At 36.3% G+C, this 16,110-nt stretch overlaps 1 long non-coding RNA gene and 1 pseudogene across 1 annotated transcript; both read right to left on the bottom strand.

Moving 5' to 3' along the window:
• Positions 1 to 2,607: 2,607 nt before the first annotated feature.
• Positions 2,608 to 2,726, bottom strand: LOC124628450 (uncharacterized; annotated as a pseudogene).
• Positions 2,727 to 7,285: 4,559 nt separating this feature from the next.
• LOC108268641 (uncharacterized) lies at positions 7,286 to 10,268 on the bottom strand. Its single transcript, XR_001813349.3, has 3 exons — positions 9,031 to 10,268; positions 8,181 to 8,308; positions 7,286 to 7,619 (listed from the first exon to the last, which is right to left on the bottom strand). It is a non-coding gene; the product is annotated as an uncharacterized LOC108268641 (long non-coding RNA).
• Positions 10,269 to 16,110: the final 5,842 nt, after the last annotated feature.

Genomic DNA, 16,110 nt, shown 5'->3' with positions numbered 1-16,110 from the left:
TGACGCGATCGCTGGTGTAATATTCTTTGTACCGAAAGGGGGCGACTTTGAGTAATCGTCCTGTAAACCGACAGGACGTAGATGAGAGAAGAAGTAGTTTGTCGGAACAACCAAAGCAACGCTTACAAACATGGTGTCTCATGTGGAGTTACTGTATGTTGAGGAGGAATTGTGGTGTTTGTTGTTTTTGATGTTTGTTTTCAGTAAACTTCCCTAAAACCCACAGTATGAAAAATGAGCAAAGAATGATATAAGAATAATATAAAACCCATTAAACCTTGGGATTATCACTTGTCACATTACAACAAAATACAGCTATAAATATGAGAACATGTATCAAACTAAACTAAACAACCTCAATTTCTTTTATTCATTTCATTAAGATTTTTTATTAAACATGTACCTTTAGTTTCATTAAATATACTTATTTATTGCAGGTTCATTTAGTAAATGTTAGCAATTACTGTAGACATCAGCAAAAAGTGGGAGCTTCCTGCAAATGTAATTTCTCACATTTACAAAACGAGTTGATCATATTCACCTATCACTGTAAACGTCTCTTTATGTATAGAGACAAAAGAAAGATATTACAGAATGAGTACTCTGTTTGTTCACCATCAGTGTAAATGTCTCTTTATGTATAGAGACAAAAGAAAGATATTACAGAATGATCACTCTATATGTTCACCATCAATGTAAACGTCTCTGTGTATAAAGACAGCAGAATGAGGTTTAATCACTGTGTCTGATGGTGTAGTGCAGTGACTGTGTTTATTTGTGAAGATACTGATGAATGAAAACATGGTGCACTCCAAAAAACTTTCAGCGTTGGCTTTATTATCTCAGCAGTATGTACAAAGCAAATCCAAATCACTATTTTAAAAACCTTCCATGAATTTTGGGCCATCTGGCTCTCTCTAGGTCCCGCATGGATGGATCATAGAGATTCCTGTACAATCGTACCTTCCGGCAAGAGTCACCTCCAAGTCTTTCATTTCCGGAAGCAGCGCAGCACGGCAGGTTACAAAAAATGTTGTACAAACCGCCTCGAGAAATGAGGCCTCACACATTAAACGCGCTCGACCGCCCACTCAGTGATGATGTCATTTTTGCCATACATGTCGAGTATAAACCACGTTTGATGCTGTCTAGCATTTTCAAAGGGTGCCTTGACTGAAAAAAGGTTGGGAAACGCTGCTCTACACAATACCAGTCTCAAATAAAGATTATAATGAGCTCTAGTAGAACAAAAATCCATAACATTTGTAATGGACAAGGTGCATGACAGCTGGTTCTGGATTGCCAGATGGGAAACAGGTATGCGGATGATGGTGATCTGTGCATTTTAAGATGAACCATCTCCTAAAGTGTTTGGTGAAGAAAAGAAATGGAAAAAGGTGTTCGAGCATTTTATAATGAAAAACTGTACAAGATATTGTGGGCAATTATTTCTCACAAACAGCTTCAGACTATCAGCCCCAGATTAATGATGATAAACACCATGTACAATGCAGCAACATGTAAACAACACAGTCAACAACCTCTATACTAGATAGTATATGGCTGTGCCAATGAAATCAGATTGATGTATGATTCTCACAATATTTATATGAATAAAGTTCTTTTATTCACACATTAAATCTATTTATGCTCATACTTATGACTTACATAGACAAAATCAATGAAGCAGGTATAAATTTTGTAAGTAGTTGACAATTGATATTTTTTGGTGAACCATCCCTGGACCATGCTCGACTGGTGTAGGTTCAAGGCACTTAATTTTAATTTAAGCAGGACTGGCTGATTGCTGATCTCGGGATTAAGAATTTTGGTGCCCAATTTGGTCCTCCAAACAATGTGAAAACTAAAGTCAAAGAAAACAAATATAGTGAATGTATTTATCCAGGCTATGCTACATATTTGCAAAAAAAAAAAGGTATAAAATATAAAATATAAACCTTACATTCTAAAACAAAAATAACTGTTTGCCCAATGTTTTAAAGCATAAATTAAAATAACTCTATTAAAAATGATAAAGAAAAACAAAAGCACAAACTAAATGTTAATTGGTACGAGGAACACACACATTCACTTATCTGAATATAGTAAATGAATATAGTATGTGCCAGTCAGTATCCAGTCAACTCGCTTCATGTAGATTATTTTTCATTTATTCATCATCTAACAGAAGTATAATTCCTTTTGATAAACACAAGTTCCACAGGTCTTCATGAAGTTTTAATATCATTAGTAATTATAATTAGAATTAGTGTTTCACGTTTGTGTGATAAGTATTCGCTGAGTTACAGTTCATTTTTGTGATGTGTTTCAGAAAGTTTCTTGTGGACACAGAGACAGCCGAAAGCACACCCTGTTTATTTTCTTTATTTTCCAAAAGCAGAAGATTTTTTTATTGTGAGTGTACACAAATAAAAATAGACCCTTTATAGTTTCTAATGATGCCTTACACTTATCTGTATAGCCAAAAATGATTGTGTATTTTAAGTTGTTTCCGCGGTCATGAGGAAAAAATCCAGCAGAACATGCGGTCACGTTTGAAGACCCCAGAGGGTTAAAACACTAAAGCAAAGGAAAGCCTTATTCCAAATCTTACAGCACCTGTTATTCCCATGCAGTCTCCCATCCAAGTACTAACCAGGCCCAACTCAGTTTTGTGTCAGAGATCAGACAAGATCAGGCATTGTCATGGTGGTATGGCCATAAGCAAAAGCTATGGTAACTACATAACTAGTGTAAGCAAGCTTTGAATGGGCTGGTTGCTTGATTGGGCCTTTTTCAAAACTGTATCCAATCTTTATCCCAAAATAGGATGTTGTACATTGAGACAGATCATTCAGCTCACCTACCAGACCCTCCTCTTACTCACCAGCCTGAGCCACATCAGTAGCCAAAGCCACAACATTATCCTCTTTCTCACTTTCATCACTAACATTCACACTTTCAGCAGTACCATCATTTACACTGGTGTTTACAGTAAAACTACATTGGTAAATGGCGCACTTATATCCAAAGCGCTTTACACTGTGTCTCATTCACCCATTCACACACCACTGGTAGCAGAGCTGCCATGCAAGGTGTTAACTTGCCATCAGGAGCAACTTGGGGTTCAGTGTCTTACCCAAGGACACTTTGGCATGTGGAGTCATGTGGGCCGGGAATCAAATCGCCAACCCTATGATTAGTGTACAACCCGCTCTACCACCTGAGCCACAGCCGTCCCATTCACATCCTTCTCTGCTAATACTATTTACAATGTTTTCACTCACCTCATATATAGTCCCTCCATCCTGTCCTTCAGACTCCTGTGACATTTCACTAGTCTCCATGTGCATCATTTCTGGGATGAGGTAGGGATTTATAATCCATGTATCATTCCTTCTTTTCATATTCAATTAAGAACCAAATATCAGAAAATGAAAAAAATGGCTTATGTCATTATTCATTTACAAATCAAAGTTGTTTTTCGTTCTTTCAATCGCGCACTCAAGCGACAAATAAGAAATTAGAAAATGGGTCAATTGTCAGGTTTAATTTTAATGTTTTTATTTTCTGGAAGTTACTTGTTTATTCACTTGCTTGAGTAAGGTCTTTTATATATATATATATATATATATATATATATATATATATATATATATATATATATATATATATATATATATTTAATGCTTTATTTGAACATCAATATAAGTAATAGTTAAAGAAAACACAAACAGCACCATAGCTTTAAACAGAAGTAGAACTAGACAGTAACTTAAATAAATGAATGATAAAAAAGAGGGAAAAAAGAGAGAATTACCAAAATTAAAAGAAAATTACACATTAATTACAGTAAAAAGTTTGTAGGCCATGCAAATTGTACATGTTCTGAGTGCTTTTTTGTTAAGAGAAGATGAAATTGTAACCAATGAATGTTTTATCTCTTGTATGAATACCAAAATAATATGTTTACAATTCGACAACTTACATTCATGAATATAAACTCTACATAGGAAAGGAATTATGTTTATTATAAAGCAGGCATTTAGATCCACTTCAACAAATCCAAATTTGAGATAAACAAACTAACATTTTTCCTGCAAAGCTGCAAAGTATAACTGCACGACCAAAACAAGTGAAGGCGAGTTTCAGTGTTATTCTGACAAAAAGAGTAATTAGTGTAAAAATCAGATATGCATTTTTTCTTTAAGAAATTTTTGACAGGGTAAATATTATAAATTAATTTAAAGATATTTATTTTACTTTGTTTGTGAGGAAAAATCTTTCTTGCGTGGACCATATATTTTCCAATTTAAATGATCAAAGAGTCCATTCCAAGTTGCGATGGAGTCTGGTTTCACGCAGTTCTGGATCTAGCTATCATGATATCCTGACTAGACACAAACTGTTCTGCTCATTTAATGAGACCCAAGATAACCTTTGGCCATGTAGAGCTCTAAAGAATGAAGCGGGTCTCTTCATTCCCACATCCACTGTCTTGAGGAAACTCAATGGTCAAGATTTTGGTTACTGAAGGTAAATGATTGAATGAATAAAGTTGAAATATTGTATCTGCTTTCTACTTCTATAATACTCTATTGCTCAAAATCCTACACTCATAGAACTGTCAAATTCATATCATTCCAAGGCCTTGATAGGTGAATGAAAAAACAACAATTTGTTAATACTAAAATTATGGTCCCTTTAATGCAAGTGGGTTGACCAACAAGTCCATGAAGCCTTTGAAGTACAACTGCTAGATAGAAATAACATGACTTAAATCATGTGACATCATTTATTGCTGCCTTCAAGTCCTCCTCGGAAGTTTGTGCATACAATGTCAGAGATGGTCATTATGCTGTGGTGTGTGTTCAACTAGTTTTTGGCAGGACAAAATTGACAGCGTGAGACATTTTCTTTTATATATTTATTTATTTGTTTGTTTTGCAATTTCATCACCAAAAATTTAATTTTTTACTTACACAAGGAAAATATCAAGCTGTAGTTCTTAGTTAACAAGCAAAATTATGACTTAAATCTTACTGTCTACTGTAGGTGGCACATTTGTGGGGGCTGCCATGACTTTTTTTTTTAAACATACTCTCAGTTGTCATAAAGTAAAATATGAGCTCTAGTTATACTTTCACGTACATTCACCTCATAATTATGATATTGTCAACAGGAATTGAAGCAATGTTATGTGAGTGTAGTCAAAACCAAGCAGGAAGTTGACCCCAAAAATCTTAAACTAGGAAAAATGACTAGGAAAAATGCTGCCAAAACAGCTCTGACCTGTCGAGGCATAGACTCCACAAGACCTCTGAAGGTGTGCTGTGGTATCTGGCACCAAGACGTTAGGAGCAGATCCTTAAAGTCCTGTAAGTTGTGAGGTGAGACCTCCAGGTATCTGGCATCCCACAGATGCTCGATCGGATTGAGATCTTGGAAATTTGGAGGGCAAGTCAACACCTTGAACTCTTTTGGTAGGTACTAACCACTGCATACCAGGAACAGCCCATAAGTCCTGCTGTTGTGGAGAAGCTCTGACCCAGCTGTCTAGCCATCACAATTTGGCCCTTGTCAGAGTCGCTCAGATCCTTAACCATTTATCCTGCTTTCAATACATCAAGTTCAAAATCTGACTGTTCACTTGCTGCCTAATACTGTGTATCCCACCCCTTGACAGGTGCCGTTGTAATGACATAATCAATGCCATTCACATCACCTGTCAGTGGTTTTAATGTTATGGCTGATAGGTGTAAATTTGTCATGACAAATAATATCACTGTCAAGTGTATAATGTATGAATAAGATGTACTGCTGTAACAATAGAAGCATAAAGTTAGTTCAAATCATGTACAGATGTTTATAATCTAATCATTTTCAAGCAGTCCCAAATTCCTAAACATAGCTCAATAATTCTAGACAGCATGGTTCAGGTACATTGGGAAAGTCTTAAAATACAGTAAGTGGAGATATGTAAAGTGAAGGGATATAATGGATTATTATTATTATTATTATTATTATTATTATTATTATTATTATTATTATCATCATAATTTTTGTTTTATGCTGGTACGGTATGAAATAAATTATAATGTTACTTTCCTTTTAGTGGTCATTTTTACTTAATCTGTACACAGTGAATTGTACTGGTTTCTCCCTACATGTGGGCATAGCAGCCCTCAAGCAGCACAAACGAAACTTTTATCAGCACAAACCGGCACAAACGATTGAGACTATTTCGGGTGAATTTGGAGTATGTGTGAGGGCTGAGTGACCCCAGAATGACCTATGAATATTCTTTTAATATCTCCAAATCCGAAGCAGCACAAACAAAGTCTTTATCGGCACAAGCGTAGCACAAACAAACAAGCCTATTTGGAGTAAACTTGGAGCATGTGTGGGGCTGGTGACGTCACTGCAACATAATTCAATGTCTAATATTTTAAAAACGAAAGCAGCACAAACGAAACTTTTATCAGCACAAACCAGCACAAACGGAGCACAAAAGATTGAGACTTCATGAGTGCTTCCAGCACTGGGGACCTACAGTTCATTGAGGGAACCATGAATGCCAACATGTACTGTGACGTACTAAAGCAGAGTATGATCCTCTCCCTTCGGCGACTGGGCAGTATTGCAGCATGATAACGACCCCAAACACACCTCCAAGATGGCCACTGCCTTGCTAAAGAAGCTGAGGGTGAAGGTGAAGGATTTAACCCTATTGAGCATCTGTGGGGCATCCTCAAACAGAAGGTGGAGGAGCACAAGGTCTCCAACATACACCAGCTCCGTGATGTCGTCATGGAGGAGTGGAAGAGGACTCCAGTGGCAACCTGTGAAGCTCTGGTGAACTCCATGCCCAAGAGTGTTAAGGCAATGCTGGAAAATAATGGTGGCCACGCAAAATATTGACACTTTGGGCCTAATTTGGACATTTTCACTTAGGGGTGTACTCACATTTGTTGCCAGTGGTTTAGACATTAATGGCTGTGTGTTGAGTTATTTTGAGGGGACAGCAAATTTACACTGTTACACAAGCTGTACACGCACTACTTTACATTGTAGCAAAGTGTCATTTCTTCAGTGTTGTCACATGAAAAGTTATAATCAAATATTTACAAAAATGTGAGGGCTGTACTCACTTTTGTGAGATACTGTATATATATATATATATATATATATATATATATATATATATATATATATATATATATATATATATATATATACACATCGCATCCGGAAAGTATTCACGGCGCTTCACTTTTTCCACATTTTGTTATGTTACAGCCTTTTTCCAAAATGGAATAAATTAATTATTCAATACCCCATAATGACAACATAAAAGAAGTTTGTTTGAAATCTTTGCAAATTTATTAAAAATAAAAAACAAAAAAAGCACACCTATTTTTGGGCAGTTTCTCCCATTTTTCTTTGCAGGACCTCTCAAGCTCCATCAGGTTAGATGGGGAGCGTCGGTGCACAGCCATTTTCAGATCTCTCCAGAGATGTTCAAGTCTGGGCTCTGGCTGGGGCACTCAAGGACATCCACATGAGTTGTCCTGTAGCCACTCCTTTCTTATCTTGGCTGTGTGCTTAGGGTCATTGTCCTGTTGGAAGATGAACCCATATATATATATATATATATATATATATATATATATATATATATATATATATATATATATATATATATATATATATATATAACATATGAAAATTGTATGATCTATGTTTCATTCAATTTTCATATATAATTAATATTTTATATATCAATTTTCAGTCTGTTTGTAGGTATCTCCCTTTTCTGCTAATAATTCTATACTGTACTAATGCCATTGCTCTTCATTCTCTGTAAGTACTGATCAAGTCAGAGTTCCGCGCGCAGCATTTATCATTATATTCATTATCTATGTCTCCTCAAACTAGCCATGTTATGAAACTCTGTCGCCCACCATGTCTGAAGTCAAACCGTTAGGATTCAGTGTCTGTGTAAATACCTGACCTTTATCCTTGATTTGTAACCTGCTGTTACTCTGAGCAGTCTGACATGCAGGAGCCCAAACCCCTGTCTCACTGACTAACATGGAGAATTGATGTGGCTTGTGCTGACTCGTTTTCAGACATGGCGAATATGTACACACTGTTGCCGGCGGTCGCCAGTGGCTTACCTCACATGATCCAAGTGCTGCAGGTGCACATTCGTGATGAGGGGCTCCGAGCCACCAGTGACCTCTCTAACACAGTGCTCAACGGGGATCAGCACTTCATGAGTACGCTTGCCAAGGTACACATCCTCCTTTCGCGAAGATTTTTATTAAACATACACAAAGAGAGATCAGAAGTATTTATGAAAGATTTTATGAAAAACCTTGTACAGGGCCATAGTACAGCATTAGTTGTAAACTAGCATGTTCAGGATTGCACGTAATATGAATTCATATCCACGAAATCAAACGTGATAAACTTGTGAGGCTGAGTCAAATGAAATACTTATTTATTTGTTCATTTAGTTTTGCAACGTTTATTGCGAATACATGTCACAACAGTGTATAAATTTTTTCAACATAATTTCCATTCATTCAGTGGAAATGCTCCAGCGCATAACAATTGTCCTTAAACTTCTAGGCCACTTTTAAGGATATCATTTGACTCGCTCTCGTGTGTATATATAGAATAAAAGAGTATTCCTGGGTATCATTGTTGTGGGTTTTTTCCCATACAATTTATACAGGTCATCATTTTAAATAAGTAGGTGGCATGGAAAGTAGGATTTAGTCAATTGTATGGTTGTCTATAATAATAATAATAATAATAATAATAATAATAATAATAATAATAATAACAATAATAGTAAGTAGCAGACCATCTTAGTATTAGAATATTAAATTAATTGACATCAGTATGTTATGTATTCATTATATTATGAATTATTATGTTCTTCACATGAAGAACATGTTGGCTCAAATTTAGCCTATTACCCAAAAACACTTAAAATTCAACATAGAAGCCAATACTCACATCTACCTCTGAGCCCAGTTGGAGATAGAAAAAATACACCAGCCGTGAGTGAGAAGAAGCAAGGGTCCAGCTTTATTGTTCCGTTCCACCACACGAGATCCACACCGATGAGAATTCTCAGAGGTGATCCCAATACCCTGAGCTTAAGCTCCAGTATTTATACTGTATTTACACACTAAATAACCCATATGTTTCAAGAAGACTATGATCTCACTACCAATAGGGTTAAAAAAAGAGCTCATTTACCTTACTCTTATGTTCCAGAAAAGGGCTATTTCACTTACACATAGAATTGAAACCAGGGGTTTTAATTTACACATAAAATCAGAACCCAGGCATTTCTAATAACCCAGAAAATAAAAACCCAGAGTTTTTAGTTACTCAGAGAATCATAAACCAGAGTTTTGAATTACACAGAGAATCAGAAACCAGAGTTTTGAATTACACAGAGAATCAGAAACCAGAGTTTTGAATTACCCAGAGAATCGAAACCAGAGTTTTGAATTACCCAGAGAATCGAAACCAGAGAATTTGAATAACCCGTAAAATAGAAAGTGGACAAGACTAAACAATCTAGAGTGACCTTGATCTTATTGTTATCTCGTGGGGGGGCAGCTTGACTCAGCCACCCTTATAACTGGCTCCTCATGGTTCTTTCTTAAAATTAAGGCCTTCCTTGCGAGACAAGAACCTTCACCATTTGAGTCATGAGTAAGTTTACATTTTCCTGTATTTCTAGTTTATAATTTATTTTCATATTTGCTCTATATTTCTTATTTTATAGATATATTTTTATACTACTTGAAAAGCGGTTTACTGTACTTCCAACTTCTTAATATCATTACAGTTCTACTGTCCTGCATATCCTACTATTCTGTTTTTTTATAGAGAGTTTCTCTATTACTATAAGATATTATAATATCTTATTACTCCTTTTTCATTATTCTTATAAAGTTATTCATGTGTGTGTATGAGAAAGAGAGAGAGTGTGTGTATGTTGTGTCTACTTGCCCGCCCTTGACTGTACGAGCGTGTGTGTGTGTGTGTGTGTGTGTGTGTGTGTATTAGCGCTCCTCAGCTCAGCTCGTGTACCTCTTTTTGACTTTTTTTGACTACTACTGCTCTTAAAGATCTTTATAGTGTAATTCCAATTTGTCAATGTCCGCCTAATCCCGCTTCTATATGTCTAGGTGCCCGTCGTCAATCCTTCCTCTCCCCTTTGCTGGATGCTAGGTCTCCCTTATGTTTATTTTATGACATTTTTTATCCACAACAAACATTAACAGAGTGTCGGCAGCTCTGTAAAATGTCTTAAATTGTCTGAATTGACATTAAATCAAAGTATTAAATTGTCTTTAATTTCCTTTCATTCACATAGTCTAAGAGTTTTAGATGGTTAGTTGTTGGTCATGCATGAGTCCAGCAGTGACCTCCCTAAAGAACTTCAAATAATGTTTTAGCATATTATATAACTGCATATTTGGTCTTAAATGATATTCGAAGTGTTTTTTTTTTTAATAACATGAACTTTACTGGTGTCTAGAGATTTCGAAAGTACTAAAGAGAACACTTCATAACCCTATTTAAATGATAAACTTATTATATATTTATATATTTTTAACTTATTTATATCTTTACTTTTTTCAGGCTTCGATGTCAGTAGTACACTACAGAGAGCCCAAATCCATTTGTAATTTTTTTCATTTTATTTTATTATCTTCCTTGTATTATCTATTAGAATAATGCTGCGTATGATCTGTTAAAACAGACACTTTCTCTGCACAGTGACACTAATCACAATGTGGATTTCATATGCCTGTTCTCTTGTGCTGTGCATTATAGCTTGCTAAGTACTGTGACAATCTGCTGAAGAAATCAGCAAAGGGGATGACCGAGAACAAGGTGGAGGATAAACTTACCAGCGTCATCACTGTCGTTAAGTACACAGATGACAAAGATTTCTTTCAAAAGGTAATCTCAGCAGGAAAGAGTTAAGTTGTTTAAGATTTTTTGTGTTTATGATGACATCGAAGTTCACATGACAGTGCTAACGTGGCGGATGTAGTATGTCCGGGATTGAAGTCATAATACACACGTTGAATAGCACGTACTTTTTGAATGGCAATTACGTACTGTCGTTGTATGCAATTTCGGACGCAGCCGTAATAAACCAGGAGGCACTGCAACCGTAAAAGCAATCCGTCTGCCGCATGATGACGCAGACGAAAGGTTCCGCTGATGTTCATCTAAAGGTAGAATGTGGGCTAAATATCAATATCATGGATTTATTTTAATCGCGATAAATATCGAGATTGTTTTATCGCCCAGCCCTGTTCTTGTGTGTTTGGAGATAACATTGTCTATTGGTGTAAATCAGGGATTCTCAAACCCCTTTAACTGTTTAAAACAGTCACCCTCGGTTTCTTTGTATTTGGTATGTCCCTTTTTGCTTTACTGGCAAGTTTGTGCAAAACCTTACATCCATTTTAGATCAAATCTGTCAGAGCAGACATGTGAAGAAAATCTGACCTTTTGTACAAACGTGGTCAATATCACACCTTTGCTTACATTTAAATAGGGACCTAGAAATAGGGCAGAATCGTGCATGTTAAATTGTTTCTATATTGAACATTTTACTTTTTTTTACACCTTTTAAAATTCAAAAACCTGTTTATTTCCGATTTTAAAATGGGGGGATCCCAGATTTTAAGTGTGGTCTCAGTCTATCGTGCACCAGGTGTCGTCATAAAAGACGTTGCAGATGGTTGGGAAGATTTCAAGCAACAAGTAGATTCAGGGTGAAGGTGAAGAAGTTCTCAGGGACAACATGATTAAACAACACTTGATAGGAAAAACCTACAGAGCCTTAAACATCCTTAAAGACCTTAAGCATCCCTGTTGGTACAGTTAATATGCAGGTGTAACGTTCCTGGAACCACAACTAATCGTCCAAAGACATGATTTCACAATACGCTCTCAGACTGATGATAAGGAAGGTACAAGATTAGAGAAAAGCCAGGAGTCACTCAAAAAGAGTTGCAGGACAACCAGACGGCAGCAGGAACAATAGTCACACAGAGAATAAAGGTCGACTGATTAGTGGATCAGTACCTGCCGATAACCGATTAATCAACCGATAGTTTTTAAAATTGATACTGAATGCAACAATAACTATCAGGGTAAAATACTACAGAACGTTATTATAATAATAAACAGTACTTACTGTACAATGAAAATGCACTGTTCTTTTTTAAATGAAATAAATCTATAAATAGTAATATATATTAACTATTAATAAATATTAATGTAAATAAAGGATATACATCCAAACAGAGAGCCAAAGTGAACTAAAAAACAAAATAAAAATAAAAAACACTTCAAATAACACAACCACTTAGTCAGTGATAGTTTTTATTTGGCCTCTAGAGGCTGCTCTCGTACTATATGACAACAGTGGACCCTTCTAAACCGCTCCCGCAGTGGACGCAATTGGGAAAAACTATTGATACCGATTATTCGAAACCCAATCAATTGGTCTACCTCAACCAGAGAGCAGTAAGCAACGAACTGCATAGCAGTCGTCTTAACTCCAGTGTTTCTGTTCATATTTAGAAGTACAAAGTCAAAAGACATTGTGTGTACATTTTAAGTGGATATACATGTATCTACTGGAAGTATATTAAATAACAAAAACAAGTGTCAGAATACTTATTTCCCCTCACTTCATGGGTTCAGGAAGTGTAGGCCCTGGGGCTTATTTGAAAATGATTCAACAATAGATTACAATTTGAATAGTATTAAAGCTACAGCTTTTATTCAGATGGTTAAGGGAGAGATATCTCACAAGTGCATGTTAATGCTTTATGCACCAGAGCACTTTTTTTATATTTGAAATAAAGGTTTTCTCATTTCTGTCACTTCCCAAGTTTATATTCCATTAAATTTAATTAATTATTTTTTATTATTATTTTGAGTTTGTAAGAATGAAGACTCCTGGTGAAATGCAGTGATGTCATAGTGTAGACAAATCACCTGGGGCCTTATACCTGATTCGCAATTTACTTTACTAACAACTGAAGGTATGAATGTGAAAATGTGCTCCGCGAGTCTAAAACTGGAGCAAATCTACAACTGGCTTGAAAACGTGGCTGATTACCCCAAATACAACTCGTGCATTCATTCAGTCATTAATATTAGTGAAGACTGGCCTGGTTTATAAACACAGGAAATGAAAACTGTTCATTTTATTGTAATTAATTAAGACAAACCAAATATGATGAACAACCGTATTTTCTATGATTAAAACTGAGTGATTAATAAATTATAATTCACCCGTATCAAAATACACTACTCAAAAGTTTGTGGACACTCGACTGAAATGTTTCTCATGATGATAGAAGCCTTTTGATCTGAAGATGCATGATTAAATGTTTGAAATCGGTGTTGTATACAAAAATATAATTGTGCCGACATGTTCATTTCTTTCATTAGAAAACTAACATTTTATTTACAAAAAAATATATTTTTAAAGAGACGACTCTGAGAGAAATATTCAGAAAAGCAGCCAGTAAGTGTCCATCATAGGTGTAAACTCCTTTAATACTGTTTAAAAAGCATCTCAGGGAAATTCTTCAAGAAATCAGTCAAGAAAATGGCACGAATACATTTCTGGAAATTCTAGAAATTTCCGGAAATTCTAAATGTCTACTTTGAAGATGCTAAAATTATAAATTATTTTGATTTATTTAGGATTTTTTATCACAACATAATTCCCATAGTTCCACTTATTCCATAGTGTTACTCCAGAGTTTTGATGACTTTATTATTATTCTAAAATGTGGGGAAAAATAAAGAATGAGTGTTTCTAAACTTTTGACCAATAGTTTATATCACCAAATCTAATGACAAGATGTAAAACTAGCTTAGATGTTACGTATACCACCCCACATATGCTACTTTTTTAACCTGTTTCTTACCGTGAAAATAGCCATGGTAGCTGGCATGGTATTAAATTCTAAACAAACAAATAAACAAAAACAATATACAAGAGAATTAATTAAGATCTGTTTTGCACTTCTGTGTGTGTCTATATGTATATAACGACACTGTGCACTTGTGTGGCATTTCACTTATGAGGGAATGAATGATTTAGGAATTACTGCGTGTGGTTTTAACATTACTGGAGTTTAACTGACAATAACCAAATGACTAAAACTTTCAATTCAATTGTTCCTATATGACACACTATACAGAGCGTACGTGTTATTGCTGATGTATCTCTTCTCCTAGTTGGAGCTGTTTTATAACCAGAATTTCAGTGGAAGGAAGCTCACCTGGCTACACTGTCTCTGCACAGGTACGGTGCATACACACAAACACACAGACACACACACACACACACACACACACACACACACACACAGGACATGGTTCTCATTAGAGCTTTGCATTAGGATCCTGATTTCATTGTTTCGTGTTGCTATGTGTTTCACTGAAAGGGTTAGAACGTGACACCTTCAAATTAAGGCTTGAAGTCATTCAGAGCTTTAAGTTCAGCCGTTTCTTTTAATCAACTGTGTCTGCATGCAGTGTGTGAAGACTCTGAGGCTCTAAGTGCCTTGTAGGCAGTGTTTTGTGCTGGGTTTAATTAACACATTGTTGTAGTTGTGGAATAGCAGGAAACGGGTCAAATGAGGCACTTAGCTGCTCCGGCTTCATTCACTGTGTTCAGATAGTCTGTTACCAACCCTGCAATCGTCCTATTACGTCTCTCTCTCTCTCTCTCTCTCTCTCTCTCTCTCTCTCTCACACACACACACACACACACACACACACACACACACACACACACACATATACACACACACCCATACCAACCTGTTTTAGCTACACAACTCTATAGATGAAGCTCTTAAACACTGTTTATTATTCAATTATTCATTGTGAAGCTTCTTATTCACTACCCACAGTTATTCTGTAAGTGCATAAAGTGTAGTTACAAGAGTGAGAAAAGTAAATCCTCCACCACAATGAGTTTCCGTCATGTAGACGTGTTCGCAAGTATCTTTAAACGTAATACTTTTCTTTTAAGATGCCGCTACAGATGCACTTTTACTTCAATTATCAAATGTGTACTGTATATATAAAATTGACAATTTATATTTCTCGATACAAAATCTATTTATGAAACAGACAGAAACGCATGCGTACACACACACACACACACACACACACACACACACACACACAGGGAACAAAATTGACTAACGTGTTCAGGTTAATCCTTTAATGTTCACACAGATATTGCAGTATCTCACAAAAGTGAGTACACCCCTCACATTTTTGTAAATATTTGATTACAATTTTTAATGTGACAACACTGAAGAAATGACACTTTGCTACAATGTAAAGTAGTGAGTGTACAGCTTGTGTAACAGTGTAAATTAGCTGTCTCCTCAAAATAACTCAACACACAGCCATTAATGTCTAAACCGCTGGCAACAAAAGTGAGTACACCCCTAAGTGAAAATGTCCAAATTGGGCCCAATTAGCCATTTTCCCTCCCCGGTGTCATATGACTTGTTAGTTTTACAAGGTCTCAGATGTGAATGGGGAGCAGGTGTATTAAATTTGGTGGCATCGCTCTCACACTCCTCATACTGGTCACTGGAAGTTCAACATGGCACCTCATGGCAAAGTCTCTGAGGATCTGAAAAAAAGAATTGTTGCTCTACATAAAGATGGCCTAGGCTATAAGAACATTGCCAAGACCCTGACAGTGAGCTGCAGCATGGTGGCCAAGACCACACAGTGGTTTAACAGGACAGGTTCCACTCAGAACAGGCCTCGCCATCATCGACCAAAGAAGTTGAGTGCACGTGCTCAGCGTCATATCCAGAGGTTGTCTTTGGGAAATAGATGTATGAGTGCTGCCAGCATTGCTGCAGAGGTTGAAGGGGTGGGGGGTCAGCCTGTCAGTGCTCAGACCATACGCCATACACTGCATCAAAGTGGTCTGCATGGCTGTCGTCCCAGAAGGAAGCCTCTTCTAAAGATGATGCACAAGAAAGCCCGCAAACA

The sequence above is a fragment of the Ictalurus punctatus genome, chromosome 8 (genome assembly GCF_001660625.3).
Source record: "Ictalurus punctatus breed USDA103 chromosome 8, Coco_2.0, whole genome shotgun sequence".
NCBI lineage: Eukaryota > Metazoa > Chordata > Actinopteri > Siluriformes > Ictaluridae > Ictalurus > Ictalurus punctatus.
This window is presented reverse-complemented; position numbering and strand designations above follow the sequence as displayed.